Source organism: Arachis hypogaea, chromosome 20 (genome assembly GCF_003086295.3).
Source record: "Arachis hypogaea cultivar Tifrunner chromosome 20, arahy.Tifrunner.gnm2.J5K5, whole genome shotgun sequence".
NCBI classification, from domain to species: Eukaryota; Viridiplantae; Streptophyta; class Magnoliopsida; order Fabales; family Fabaceae; genus Arachis; species Arachis hypogaea.
The window spans coordinates 69,234,544-69,248,524 of NC_092055.1; the positions used below are offsets into that span (position 1 = coordinate 69,234,544).

Below are 13,981 nucleotides of genomic sequence, written 5' to 3' on the forward strand. Positions count from 1 at the left end.
ATTTCTCTTTTTAATTTTCGAATTCTAACTAATAATTAAAATAAAAACAAAAATATTTTTCTTTTCTTCTAAATTGAAAATTTGAATTTTCTCTCTCTCTCTTATCTCTTTCTATTTATTTTATTTATTTACTAACACTTCTCTTCTATTTATAATTCGAACCCTCTCCCCCTCTCTGTGTTCGAATTCTTCTTCTTCTCCCATCTTCATTCTACTCTTCTATTCTTCCACTCACATAAAGGAATCTCTATACTGTGACATAGAGTATTCCTCTTCTTTTCTGTCTCTTCTTTTTCATATGAGTAGGAACAAGGATAAGAACATTCTTGTTGAAGCTGATCCTGAACCTGAAAGGACTCTAAAGAGGAAGCTAAGAGAAGCTAAAGCACAACCCTCTGGAGAGGACCTTACAGAAATTTTCGAAAAAGAAGTAGAGATGGCAGGCGAAAATAACAACAATGGTGGAGATGCAAGGAAGGTACTTGGTGACTTTACTGCACCAACTTCTGACTTCTATGGAAGAAGCATCTCAATTCCTGCAATTGGAGCAAACAACTTTGAGCTTAAGCCTCAATTAGTTTCTCTAATGCAGCAGAATTGCAAGTTTCATGGACTTCAATTGGAAGATCCTCATCAGTTCTTAGCTGAATTCTTGCAAATATGTGACACTGTTAAGACCAATGGGGTTAATCCTGAGGTCTACAGACTTAGGCTTTTCCCCTTTGCTGTAAGAGACAGAACTAGGATATGGTTGGACTCACAACCTAAAGAAAGCCTGAACTCTTGGGAAAAGTTAGTCAATGCTTTCTTGGCCAAATTCTTTCCACCTCAAAAGTTGAGCAAGCTTAGAGTGAAAGTCCAAACCTTCAGACAGAAGGAAGGTGAATCCCTCTATGAAGCTTGGAAAAGATACAAGTAATTGATCAGAAGGTGTCCTTCTGACATGCTTTCAGAATGGAGCATCTTATGTATATTCTATGATTGTCTGTCTGAATTGTCCAAGATGTCATTGGATCACTCTGCTGAAGGATCTCTTCATCTGAAGAAGACGCCTGCAGAAACCCAGGAACTCATTGAAATAGTTACAAATAACCAGTTCATGTACACTTCTAAAAGAAATCCTGTGAATAATGGGATGACTCAGAAGACAGGAGTTCTGGAGATTGATACTCTGAATGTAATATTGGCTCAGAATAAAATATTGACTCAGCAAATCAACATGATTTCTCAGAGCTTGCCTGAAATGCAAGCTACATCAGGCAGTACTAAAGAAGCCTCCCCTGAAGGAGAAGCTTATGACCCTGAGATTCCTGCAATGGAAGAGGTGAATTATATGGAAAAATCCTATGGAAAAAGCTATAATCCTTCATGGAGGAATCATCCAAATTTCTCATAGAAGGATCAATAGAAGACTAATCAAGGCTTCAATAATAATGGTGGGAGAAATAGGTTTGGCAATAGCAAACCTTTTCCATCATCTTCTGAGCAAGAGACAGAGAATTCTAAGCAGAGCCTCTCTGACTTAACAACTATAGTCTCTGATCTATCTAAGACCACTCTCAGTTTCATGACTGAAACAAGGTCCTCCATTAGAAATTTGGAGGCACACGTGGGTCAACTGAGTAAAAGAGTCACTGAAACTCCTCCTAGTACTCTCCCAAGCAATACAGAAGAGAATCCAAAAAGAGAGTGCAAGGCCATCAATATACCCAACATGGCCGAAACTAGAGAGAGTCAAAAGGCAGTGATTTCTAGTGAGGAAGACCTCAATGGACGTCCACTAGCCAATAAGGAGTTCCCCATTGAGGAACTAGAGGAATCTGAGGCTCATATAGAGACCATAGAGATTCCACTGAACTTACTGTTGCCATTCATGAGCTCTGATGAGTATTCTTCCCTTGAAGAGGATGAGAATATTGTTTAAGAGCAAGTTGCTCAGTATCTAGGAGCAATCATGAAGCTGAATGCCAAGTTATTTGGTAATGAGACTTGGGAAGATGAACCTCCATTGCTCATCAATAAACTGAATGCTTTGGGGCAACTAAAGTTACCTCAGAAGAAACCGGATCCCAAAAAATTCTTAATACCTTGCATCATAGGCACCATGACCTTTAAGAAGGCTCTGTGTGACCTTGGTTCAAGTATAAACCTCATGCCACTCTCTGTAATGGAGAAACTGGGGATCTTTGAGGTACGTGCTGCAAGAATCTCACTAGAGATGGCAGACAATTCAAGGAAACAGGCTTATGGACTTGTAGAGGATGTCTTAGTGAAGGTTAAAAGCTTTTATATCCTTGCTGACTTCATAATCCAAGACACTGGAAAGGATGAAGATAAATCCATCATCCTTTGAAGACCCTTCCTAGTCACAGCAAAAGCTGTGATTGATGTGGACAGAGGAGAGTTAGTCCTACAATTGAATGGGGACTACCTTGCGTTTAAAGCTCAAGGATCTTCTTCTGTAACCATGGAGAGGAAGCATGAAAAGCTTCTCTCAATACAGAGTCAAACAGAGCCCCCACACTCAACCTTTAAGTTTGGTGTTGGGAGGCCACCATTAAGCTCTAAATCTCTGTGAAGCTCTCTAAGAGCTCACTGTCAAGCTATTGACATTAAAAAAGCGCTTATTGGAAGGCAACCCAATGTTACTTAATTATATTTATTTATTTTTCATTGTTATTTTATGTTTTTTTAGGTTGATGATCATGTGAAGTCATAAAAATAGCTGCAAAATTAAAGCAAAATGAAAAACAGCATAAAAAATAGCACACCCTGGAGAACAAGCTTACTGGCATTTAAGGATAGCAGAATGGGCGTTTAACGCCCAGCCTGGCAGCATTCTGGGCGTTAAACGCCAGAATGCGCAGCACTCTGGGCGTTTATCGCTAGAAAGGGGTGTCTAGTATCTGGCTGGCGTTAAACACCAAAAATGCCAGACAGACTGGTGTTTAATGCCAGAAAAGGGTGTCTGGCTGGCGTTAAACGCCAGGAAAGGTAGCAGAGCTGGCGTTTAACACTAGAATTGGCATACACAGGGTGTTTGAACGCCAGAATGGTGCAGCGAGCAGAATTCCTTGACACCTCAGGATATGTAGACCCCACAGGATCCCCACCTACCCCACATTTTCTTCTATCCTCTTCACACCTTTCCATAACACTCTTCCCCAAATACCCTTGACCAATCACCTCAATACCTCTTCCCCAAACACCATTCACCTATCAAATCTTACCCTCTTCCCCATATTCTCTTCACCACTCACATCCATCCATCATAAACCCCGCCTACCCCACCATTCAAATTTAAACCATTTCCCTCCCAAACCCACCCCCTCATGACCGAATTCCCTCTCTCCCTTACCCTATAAATACCCCTCCTTACAACCTTCAATCTCACACATCATACATACTACTACCCCCTTGGCCGAAACCACTACTCCCTCCATCTCCTCTATTTCTTCTTCTTCTACTCCTTTCTTTCTTCTTTTGCTCGAGGACGAGCAACCATTCAAAATTTGCTGTGGGAAAAGCTAAGCTTTTTTTTGTTTTTTCATAACCATTAATGGCACCTAAGACCGGAGAAACCTCTAGAAAGAGGAAAGGGAAGGCAATTGCTCAAAAAGAGTGAATATCCGGAGATCCGACATGAGATTCAAAGAAGAGGTTAGAAAGCTCTCACCAACCCCATTCAACAAGTCGGAATCTTAATGGTTCAAGAGTTCTATGCTAATGCATGGATCACTAAGAACCATGATCAAAGTATGAACCCGAACCCAAAGAATTGGCTCACAATGGTTCGGGGGAATTACTTGAATTTAAGTTCGGAAAATGTGAGGTTGGCATTCAACTTGCCAATGATGCAAGGAGATCCACACCCTTTCACTAGAAGGGTCATCTTTGATCAAAGGTTGGACCAAGTCCTTAGGGACATTTGTGTGTAAGGAGCTCAATGGAAGCGAGACTCAAGAGGTAAGCCGGTTCAACTAAGAAGGCTTGACCTCAAACCCGTGGCTAGGGGATGGTTGGAGTTCATCCAACGCTCTATCATTCCTACTAGCAACCGGTCTGAAGTTACAATAGACCGGGCTATCATGATCCATAGTATCATGAATGGAGAGGAAGTAGAAGTTCATGAGATCATATCCCTAGAACTCTACAAGGTGGCAGACAAGCCCTCTACTTTGGCAAGGTTAGCCTTCCCTCATCTCATATGTACCCTATGCAATTCAGCTGGAATTGTCATAGAGGGAGACATCCTCATTGAAGGAGACAAGCCCATCACTAAGAAAAGGATTGAGCAAATAAGAGAGCCCACTCATGGACCTCAACAAGAGCGTGAGGAAGTTCCTCATCTAGAAATCCCTGAGATGCCTCAAGGGATGCATTTTTCTCCACAAAATTATTGGGAGCAAATCAACACCTCCTTAGGAGAATTAAGTTCCAACATGGGACAACTAAGGATGGAGCACCAAGAGCATTCCATCATTATCCATGAAAATAGAGAAGACCAAAGAGCCATGAGGGAGGAGCAACAAAGGCAAGGAAGAGACATAGAGGAGCTCAAGCACTCCATAAGATCTTCAAGAGGAAGAACTAGCCGCCATCACTAAGGTGGACCTGTTCTTTAATTTCCTTGTTCTTATTCTTCTGTTTTTCAAAAATTATGCTTTATGTTTTGTATATGTTTGTGTCTTTATTACATGATCATTAGTTTCAAGTATCTATGTCTTAAAGCTATGAATGTCCTATGAATCCTTCACTTTTCTTAAATGAAAAATGTTTTTATTTGCAAAAGAACAAGAAGTACATGATTTCGAATTCTATCTTGAAATTAGTTTAATTATTTTGATGTGGTAGCCATACTTTTTGTTTTCTGAATGAATGCTTGAACAGTGCATATTTTTGATATTGTTGTTTATGAATGTTAAAATTGTTGGCTCTTGAAAGAATAATGAAAATTGAGAAATATTATTGATAATCTGAAAAATCATAAAATTGATTCTTGAAGCAAGAAAAAGCAGTGAAAAACAAAAGCTTGCGAAAAAAAAAGTGGCAAAAAATATAAAGAAAAAAAGAAAAAGAAAAAGCAAGCAGAAAAAGCCAATAGCCCTTTAAACCAAAAGGCAAGAGTAAAAAGGATCCAAGTCTTTGAGCATTAATGGATAGGAGGGCCCAAAGGAATAAAATCCTGGCCTAAGCGGCTAAATCAAGTTGTCCCTAACCATGTGCTTGTGGCGTGAAGGTGTCAAGTGAAAAGCTTGAGACTGAGCGGTTAAAGTCGTGGTCCAAAGAAAAAAAAGTGTGCTTAAGAGCTTTGAACACCTCTAACTGGGGACTCTAGCAAAGTAAGTCACAATCTGAAAAGGTTCACCCAGTTATGTGTCTGTGGCATTTATGTATCCGGTGGTAATACTGGAAAACAAAAGGCTTAGGGTCACGGCAAGACTCATAAAGTAGCTGTGTTCAAGAATCAACATACTGAACTAAGAGAATCAACAACACTATCTGAATTCTGAGTTCCTATGGATGCCAATCATTCTGAACTTCAAAGGATAAAGTGAGATGCCAAAACTGTTCAGAAGCAAAAAGGCTACTAGCCCCGCTCATCTAATTGGAACTAAGTTCATTGATAAGTTTGGAATTCATTGTATATTCTCTTATTTTTATCCTATTTTATTTTTAGTTTCTTGGGGACAAGAAACAATTTAAGTTTGGTGTTGTGATGAGCGGATAATTTATACCCTTTTTGGCATTGTTTTTACATAGTTTTTAGTATGTTTTAGTTACTTTTTATTATATTTTTATTATTTTTTATTCAAAAACACATTTCTGGACTTTACTACGAGTTTGTGTGTTTTTCTATGATTTCAGGTATTTTCTGGCTGAAATTGAGGGACCTGAGCAAAAATCTGATTCAGAGGCTGAAAAAGGACTGCAGATGCTGTTGGATTCTGACCCTGCTGCATTCGAAATGGATTTTCTGGAGCTACAGAAGCCCAATTAGCGCGTTCTCAATTGCGTTGGAATGTAGACATCCTGGACTTTCCAATAATATATAATAGTTCATACTTTGCCCGATATTTGATGGCCCAAACTAGCGTCCAAAGCCAGCCTAAAACATCTTGGCGTAAAACGCCCAAACTGCACCAGAATTGGAATTAAACGCCCAAACTGGCACCAAAGCTGGCGTTTAACTCCAGGAACAGCCTATGCACGAAAATGCTTCAATTCTCAGCCTAATCACATACCAAGTGGGCCCCGGAAGTGGATTTCTGCACTATCTGCACTTACTTACTCATTTTCTATAAACCCTAGTTACTAGTTTAGTATGAAAACTACCTTTAGAGATTTATTTTACATCTTTTATTGTCTTTTGACCATCTTTTTGAATAACAAACGCTATCATAGACCATTGTACCTGTTTTGGACGCTGGCCTCACGGCCATGCCTAGACCATTGTGGAGCTCTGCTGTTCTTCATGAATTAATGCAATTACTACTGTTTTCTATTCAATTCACGCCTACTTCTTCTCCAAGATATACTCTCGTACTTAATTCAGTTAAGTCAGAATGAAAGGGTGACTCATGACAATCACCCAATCTTCGTTACTCGCTTAGCTAAGATCTGCGTGCCTGACAACCACAAAGCGGTCTACATGTTGTTCAACGTAGTCATTGGACGAAAGCTGGAGTATATTCTCTTGGATATCTAATACACGGACCGAGTCCATGACATTAGTATCTTCGTGGTATAGGCTAGAACAATTGGCAGCATTCCTGGGATCCAGAAAGTCTAAACCTTGTCTGTGGTATTCTGAGTAGGATCTGGGAAGGGATGACTGTAAAGAGCTTCAAACTTGCGAATGTTGGGCGCAAGTGACAGTGTGTAAAAGGATCAATGGATCCTATTCCGACGCTAGTGGGAACCGACAGATGATTAGCCATGCGGTAGCTGTGCCTAGTATTTTTCATCCGATACGAGAAATCCGACAATTGATTAGCCGTGCAGAAACAGTAGAGGACCATTTTCACTGAGAAGATCCTACAGCTTGCGATGGAAGGGAGCACGCATGATTGGAAGAAGGCAATAGGAAAGCAGAGGTTCAGAAGCAACAAAGCATCTCCAAACGCTTATATGAATTTCCCACCAATGAATTACATAAGTATCTCTATTTTATTTTATGTTTTATTTATATTTTAATTATCAAAACCTCATAACCAATTGAATCCACCTGACTGAGATTTACAAGGATAACCATAGCATGCTTCAAGCTGACAATCTCCGTGAGATCGACCCTTACTCACGTAAGGTTTATTACTTGGACGATCCAATGCACTTGCTGGTTAGTTGTGCGGAGATGTGAAAAGTATGAATCACGATTTCCGTGCACCAGTTCTATAAGAACACTAAAAAGTTGTCGAACAAGTTAGCCCGAACACCAAAGGATCACCTCGCTCAAGCAGAGAGCAAGGCATGATCCAATAAAGGCCAAAAACCCACAATACAAAAAAGGGAAAAGAAGAAATGACAAAGGGAAATTAATGAGCTTTTAAACCCTCGCACGTTCCCAAGGAAGCACAACACGCACTTCAATTAAAAAAGAAAAAGAAAGAAAATGTTTTGCATTCAAGGAATCCCAGCAGGAGTTATATAGGAGATCGACTAGAGGCAAAATGCTCGAGCACGACTTCCTCAAAGGGTCGAAGTCTAAAGACATGACCTCAAGGGAAAGATCGAACTCGAGCAGTGGCACTGTTCATACCTTGGGTTGAGCTATGCGACCCGGGCTGATTGAAGACAAGAACGACCGACCTCTTCAGCTTGGGTCGCCCCCGATCTGTCCTAAAAGAGTTCAGCCAAATCACCATAGAGGCCCAAGTAGGCCTAAACGAAGGAACGCAGCCCATTCTAAAGGCGGTAAAGCCTAGAAAGATAAGGCGGTTTCCCTAAAAGATAAGATAAAGATAACTAACTTATCTCAAAGGGAGGTCACTCCACACTATTATAAATACACTGTAGCACCCAGGTATAATTCATACTCTGATTCTACACAAAAAACCTGCCTAAAGCACGTGCTAACTTAAGCATCGGAGTCTCTTGTAGGTACCACCACCCTCCGGTGATCAAGGATCAACAACACCACCAGATCCAACAAGTCGGAAACGACAGCTTCGGCCACAACAGCAGATCTCATCCGAGATCGACCTTCAGTTTCAGGTAACCCTCGGAACACTAGCCAATAAAGCAAATGAGCCAAGAAAAAGAAGAAGGGATGACGAGGTCGGACGAGCTGAATGTCCCAATCGCACCCCGGAAAGGCATGTCCACATGATCAATGGAGGATTCGCAGGAGGAGGGATCTCTAAGTCATCACGCAAAAGACAGCTTAAAAAGGTGTGTCATGTTGGAGGAGAAGACAGGTTAATCGACCTCCCCAACATCACCTTCACTCAAGAAGACTATGTGGGCATCATCCTATAATACTTGCCAATGCTAACCTCCACCGAACATTAATTGACTAGGGAAGCTCCACGAATATCTTGTTCAAATCCACCTTCCACAAGCTCGGATTGCAAGATAAAGAGCTCAGAGCGTATCCGAATAGCTTGTTCGGACTCAGAGATACTCCGATTCAACCACTAGGATACATCTCCCTGCATACAACCTTTGGGAAAGGAACTCAGTCCAGGACGTTGAGCATAAACTATATTGTAGTCGACGTGAGCTCGGCCTACAACACATTGATAAGTCGGACTACATTAAACCAACTCGCCGCCGTGGTCTCCACACCACACCTATGCATGAAGTTCCCCACTCCAGAAGGGTTCGCTACCATAAAAGGAGACCAGAAACTCGCACGAAACTGTTACAACGAAAGTCTAAACCTTAAAGGAGATCCCAGAAGAAAAGAAACTAATACTATAGAACTCGGGAGAATTTGAGCTCGCGAAGAACTCCGCCCACAGCCAGAAGGTGAGACTCAAGAAGTTCAAATTGGAGATGATCCAAACAAAACAATAAATATAGGAGCAAATCTGAGAGAAGACTTAAAGGAATTGTTAATAAAACTCCTAAGAGATAATTCCGACTTTTTTGCATGGAAGGCCGCTGACATGCTTGGAATTGATCCCGAACTAATGTGCCACAAGTTAGCCGTATACCCAGGGTCTCAGCCAATACAACAAAAACGCAAGAAGCTCGGCCCAGACAGGTCGCAAGCTGTAGAGGAACAGGTACAGGCTTTGCTGGAAGCAGGGTTCATAAGAAAGGTAAAATACCCACTATGGCTAGCCAATGTGGTGCTGGTCAAAAAGTCAAACGAAAAGTGACAGATGTGCACCGATTACACCGACCTTAACAAAGCCTGCCCAAAAGATCCCTACCCACTCCCGAACATCGACACACTAGTCGTCGCTTCATCGGGCTATCAATACCTCTCCTTCATGGATGCTTACTCGGGATACAACCAGATCCCAATATATCAACCCGACCAAGAGAAGACATCATTCTTAACCCCAAAAGTAAATTATTGCTATATAGTTATTCCCTTCGAACTTAAGAACGCAGGGGCTACCTACCAAAGACTGATGAACAAAGTCTTCGCTGATCACATTGCAAAGCTAATGGAGGTTTATGTAGACGACATGCTGGTAAAAACACAAAGTGAGGAATTATTGTTGCCCGACCTCACTAAAGTGTTCGACACCATAAGAAAACATGGCATGCGACTTAACCCCCCCAAAGTGTACCTTTGCGGTAGAAGCTGGCAAATTCCTGGGCTTTATGCTCACCCAAAGAGGAATCAAAACAAACCCAGATAAGTACCACGCCATACTTCACATGAAAAGTCCGACCTACGTCAAAGAGGTCCAGCAGCTCAATGGAAGACTAGCGGCTCTGTCTAGGTTCCTAGCTGGATCAGCCTTAAGATCTCTCCCTTTCTATGCAACATTAAGGAAGGGAAAGAGGCTTGAATGGACCCCCAGAATGCGAACAAGCCTTCCAAGATTTCAAGAAATTTATGGGTCAACCACCTGTCCTTACTCCACCTCGGGAAGGCGAGGAGCTCATACTATACCTCGCCATAGGGAGTCGGGCAATAGCCTCAGCGTTGGTCAGAGAGGACGAAAGTGGGCAACAACCTATCTACTTCATCAGTAAGGCTTTACAAGGGCAGAATTAAACTATCAAAAGATACAAAAGTTCGCCTACGCACTCATACTCACTTCCCGACGACTCTGCCCATACTTTCACGTTCACACCATCAGAGTACGGACCAACCAACCCATAAAGGAGATCTTATAGAAAACAGACTTAGCTGGAAGAATCCTACAATGGGCAGTCGAGTTGTCCGAATTTGACATCAAGTATGAAGCTCGGACAGCTATTAAATCCCAGTACCTGGCCGACTTCATCACAGAGCATACTGACACCCCGGGCACCTCCACAAAGTGGAGCCTTTATGTAGATGGGTCCTTGGATGACTTGCATCATCTACCCTTTTCTTGCATAAAAAGGACCATAAAAGAGCATAATCTCAATTGATCATAGCAATTCATGCATTATTTGATGAACATTATAGTACATTACTTTGAAATGAGTTTGTACTAAATTTCAGGTGAAAAAGACTTCAAAAAAGGGAAGAAAACAACAAAACAAGCTGGACGTGTGAAACTGGCCTGCCACTTGGAGAAAACGCCAGTACAAATTTTCAGAGAGCAACAATGAAGGCCACTAAAGGGGCGTGGCACGCCAGACTGGGCGTGGCACCCTTAACCCACCACTTGAGTCATGGGCGTGCTACTTGGTATCGAAGGCGTGGCACGCCAGCTTCAAAAGTCACTTGGGCGTGCCACTTGAGGATCCAAGCGTGCCACGCCAAGCTTAAAAAGACCACAAATGAATGGGCGTGCCACTTGAGCAGCATGGCGTGGCACGCTACTACAAGATTCCAGAGAAGAGGATGAAAGCTAAAAAGGCCTGGTGTGCCACTTGAGATCGAAGGCGTGGCACGCCAAGCTTCCACCCTTACTTGGGCGTGCCACTTGAGCATCTAGGCGTGGCACGCCAATGTACAAGAAGGCCAAAACAAAGGCTCGGCGTACCATTTAGTGTCGAAGGCATAGCACGCCAGCTCAAGATTGTCACTTGGGCGTGCCACTTGAATGCTGAGCGTGGCACGCCAGCTATTGGAACCAAGGCAAAAAGATGGGAGTGGCACGCCAACCCTTGGACGTGCCACGCTAGTTCCATTTTCCAGAAGCAAGAAGAAGAGGGAGAAGGCATGGGCGTGCAACTTGGGCTCGAAGGCGTGGCACGCCAGGGTTGCTAATGAAGGAAGGTGTGCCACTTGAAGAGCTGGGCGTGGCACGCCAAGCCAGAATCAGAGTGAGGCGTGGCACGCCACTGAAGCGCCAGCCACACGCCAGCTGGGAGATCACGTTTATTGAGCTTCTTTTCCCTCCAAATTGTAATTTTCTTTTTACTTTTGTATTTTCTTTATTTCTAGTGCTAAGAGTAGTATAAATAACCCCTGAAAGTACTGGAAAAGGGGGTTAAGCTATTGAGCTATTAATGGAAGCATAGTTAGATTCACTTTTCCATCTTTTACTTTTCTTTGAGCTATGAGTAGCTAAATTCCCTCTCATTGAGAAAGGGAGCTCTGTTGTACTTGATGGATTAATGATAGTGAATTTCTTCTTCTCTTCATCTTCTCTTTGATTTTCTAGAATGAATTTCTTTTTAATGTTAGTATTCAATCACCTTGGAAAAGGGGTTGAATACAAAATGGGTTTCATGGGAACCTTGGAAGAGGAAACATGAAACCAAGCTGGAAATTCCTTCTCACACTTGAGTAGGATCTGGGTTTTGGTGTTTGGATATGGTGACATATAATCCTCCATCTTCTTGGACCTATGATGATGTGTGGTATAATAAGGGACCAAGCATATCTCTCTTCATGAGCAATTAGACCAAGGAATTGGCTATCGATCAAGATCTGAGAGATTGAGTCACTAAGAGATTGGGGCTCAATCAATCATGATTGCCAAGAAGTCAATGAGTTGCCTGATTGAAGAGGATATGAGCTGGATTTAATCCAAAGAGACAACATCTCCTGATCTCAATGAATCCCCCTATTCGTATCTTCCACTTTCTTTATAGCTTTCTTTATAATTCTGTCAATCCAACTCCCATTTACAATTAAGTCATTTATAATTCTGCACTTTACTTTCTCGCCATTTTCTTTATGCACTTTATTTCTTTTCTTTACTTTTGAGCCAATTACCTTCTTGCCTGTTCGTAATTTCTGCAATCATACTTTCTCTTGCTCAGCTTAACTAATTCACCAATTAATTAACATTGCTCAAACCTACCAATCTCTGTGGATACGATCCCACTCCTAGTGGGTTATTACTTGACAATAATTTTGGTGCGCTTGCCAAAAGAACGGATTCATAATCAAAATTTTGTGGGGTGTGAATTCCGGTCCATCAAGTTTTATGGTGCCGTTGCCGGGAATTAGTTTGAATTTGACAATTACTAAATTAATTGGGGAGCTAGATTAAGCAATTTTCATTTCCTTATTATTACCTTTTTAGTTTTTATTTTATTTTTCTTTGTATTCTATTTTATTTTAACTTTGATCATTTTAGTTGCTTATTGTTCATATTTTTAGTTTTCGTACTGCCAAATTAACTGTTTGACTAATTGCATCAACCAAGCTAACCACTAATCTTAACAAGAGCTTTTACTTCACCTGCTGGTTGTTTGTTGAATGTATGACAAGTATAGAAGGGGAGAAACTTCATATTCCTTCGATAGATAACCTGAGAAGACCTTCCTTCGATTAAGGAGGGAAGCAAGAGGCAAAGGCATAGTTGGAGAGGAAGTAGTGGAGGAAGATCTAGAAGCCACCATGGAAGAAGAAGTGCATAACCATGTTAGAGAGGAAGCTGGCAATCATGTTGGGCAAGAGAGGAGAGTTTTAGGCTCCTATATCAACCCAAATCCAGGAAACTGCGGCAGCAGCATTCTAAAGCCAACAATCCGTGCTAACAACTTGGAGTTGAAACCTCAACTCACCACACTTGTCCAGAATAATTGTTCATATGGAGAGGGTGCTCAAGAGGACCCAAACCAACATCTCACTGCATTCTTGAGGATATGCGACACTGTAAAGTCCAATGGTGTACACCCCGACACCTACAAGCTACTCTTGTTCCTTTTCTCACTCAGAGATAAGGCAGCAAAGTGGTTGGAGGCATTCCCCAAGGAGAGCTTGACCACATGGGAGGAAGTTGTGAACAAATTTCTAGCAAGATTCTACCCACCACAGAGAGTCAATAGATTGAGAAATGAGGTGTAAACCTTCAGGAAGCAAGATGGTGAAACACTCTATGAGGCCTGGGAGAGGTTCAAAGACTTGACAAGGAAATGCCCTCCGGATATGTTCAATGAGTGGGTTCAACTACACATCTTTTATGAAGGGCTGTCATACGAAGCAAAGAAGGTTGTGGACCACTCTTCAGGAGGTTCACTCAACAAGAAGAAAACTATTGAAGAAGCTATAGATGTTATTGAGACAGTGGCCGAAAATGAGTACTTCTATGCTTCAGAAAGAACTCAAAAGAGAGGAGTGCTGGAACTCAACTCTATGGATGTCTTATTAGCACAAAACAAGGCAATTGCAGCACAACTAGCAGCCTTAACAAAGAAAGTGGAGGCAAGCCAAGTCTCAGTTGTCCAAGCTCAAGCACCACCTCAAGAAGAAGATGCACCAGAAGCTCAAAGTGAATGGGAGCAAGCAAATTATGTGAACAACTCATCTAGACCACCATATGATCCAAACTCTAAGACATACAACCCAAGTTGGAAGAATCATCAAAATTTTGGATGGGAAAACCAAGACCACAAGCCATACCACACTAACCATCACAACAACCATAACTCTAACCACCAATCAAGCAACAACAAACCCCACCAT

General features: G+C 41.8%; 1 non-coding gene across 1 annotated transcript; it reads right to left on the reverse strand.

Annotated features, from left to right (window-relative positions):
* Positions 1-13,342: 13,342 nt before the first annotated feature.
* Positions 13,343-13,448, reverse strand: LOC112787297 (small nucleolar RNA R71). Its single transcript, XR_003194717.1, has one exon. It is a non-coding gene; the product is annotated as a small nucleolar RNA R71 (small nucleolar RNA).
* Between the last annotated feature and the right edge of the window lie 533 nt (positions 13,449-13,981).